Here is a 1,587-nt window from a genome sequence, read left to right as displayed (position 1 = left end):
TTAGCGGATTTCAACTTCCATGACCACCGTCCTGCTGTCAGTATCAATCAACACCTTTTGTGGTGACTCATGAGCAAGTAGTTAGGCGCCTTAACCCAACTTTTGGTTCATCCCACATCGCCGGTTCTGCTTACCAAAAGCGGCCCACAAAAAGCTTGCATTCATAGTCCAAGTGCAATTAAGTCACAAGGACATCTCACCGATTTATAGTTTGAGAATAGGTGAAGGAAAAATTTTCCCCCATTCCTCTAATCATTCGCTTTAACCGATGAAATTGCTTTGCGAAGATTTTTCAATCTTGCTCAAGCTTTTGCTATCCTGAGGGAAACTTCGGAGGAAACCAGCTACTAGATGGTTCGATTAGTCTTTCGCCCCTATGCTCAGGTCAGACGATCGATTTGCACGTCAGAACCGCTTCGGGCTTCCACCATGGTTTCCCGTGGCTTCGCCCTGCCCAAGCATAGATCACCATCTTTCGGGTCGTGTGCTACTTGCTCTGGATCAGTCATGCAATAAGAGCAAAACCGTCCGTGGTTGCGGGACACCGAATCGGCGCCCTCACCACACAAAGTAGTGCAATTCATAAAAATTACACTGTTCACTTTCATTTCGCGTGTGCGCTTTCAATGAGCGACAACACTTGCAAGCAACTCACACTCCTTGGTCCGTGTTTCAAGACGGGCTGTAGAGAGCATTGAATAGGAAGTTGAGGTCAGACAGGCAATCAAGATCAATTTATCTCATTTTGTTTAGAATCAACAAGAAGAATTCCGAGGAAAACTTCTGCTCGATTCATTAACAAGATTTGCCAAAAGACGACAACTACACTACTCGGTAGCCGAGAATATAATATCAAGGCATTGAGTATGGTAACGCTCACTCCAGTTCCCCTTCAACAGTTTCACGTACTTTTCACTCTCTCTTCAGAGTGCTTTTCAACTTTCCCTCACGGTACTTGTTTACTATCGGTCTCGCTTTATAATTAGCTTTTGGAGAGACATATCTCCAGCTTCGAGTTGCACTTTCAAACAACTCTACTCATAGGAATGAGCCATTATGACTGGTATCGAAAATGACCTTTACAGGATTTTCACCTTCTTTGATGCTACTTTCCAGTAGACATCAGGACAAATTCACCAGTCTAGCATCAAACCATACCGGACACCGAGAAATGTTGCCATTTCTCTTCCCGATGAGCTTTTCCCTGTTCATTCGCCATTACTAAGGGATTCTCAGTTGATTTCTTTTCCTCCCCTTACTGATATGCTTAAGTTAAGGGGGTTCTCTCGCCCAATTCAGGTTATGTAGTTGATTGTCTCTTAATTGGTTCACTGACCAATATGAGACAGAAACCGATTCAGCAGTTTTGTTCGCTACTACTATCAAACACAGGTCGAAGTTTCCATTCAGTCATTAATTCCAACTTTCAAATGTTGTTGTTTCAGCTTTCGCTTACTAGAAGCAACATAATACTCGCTGCAATACAGACCTCGGGAAACCCTCACCGTGAATAAGGTTCACTCACATATTTCACTACATTTTGCGTGGGATTGGAGATGAGGCTACTCGTTCTTGCTCAGTACTAGG

The 1,587-nt window shown here is 43.6% G+C and overlaps 1 non-coding gene across 1 annotated transcript in view; it reads right to left on the bottom strand.

The window, feature by feature from the left end:
• LOC142358434 (large subunit ribosomal RNA) overlaps positions 1–1,304 on the bottom strand; it is a 3,522-nt gene extending 2,218 nt beyond the window's left edge. Inside the window, exon 1 of the ribosomal RNA XR_012761818.1 lies at positions 1–1,304. This exon is cut by the window's left edge and continues 2,218 nt beyond it. This is a non-coding gene — a ribosomal RNA (large subunit ribosomal RNA).
• Between the last annotated feature and the right edge of the window lie 283 nt (positions 1,305–1,587).

Source organism: Convolutriloba macropyga, unplaced genomic scaffold, assembly GCF_964194025.1.
Source record: "Convolutriloba macropyga unplaced genomic scaffold, txConMacr16.3 SCAFFOLD_1545, whole genome shotgun sequence".
Classification (NCBI taxonomy): domain Eukaryota; kingdom Metazoa; phylum Xenacoelomorpha; order Acoela; family Convolutidae; genus Convolutriloba; species Convolutriloba macropyga.
This window is presented reverse-complemented; position numbering and strand designations above follow the sequence as displayed.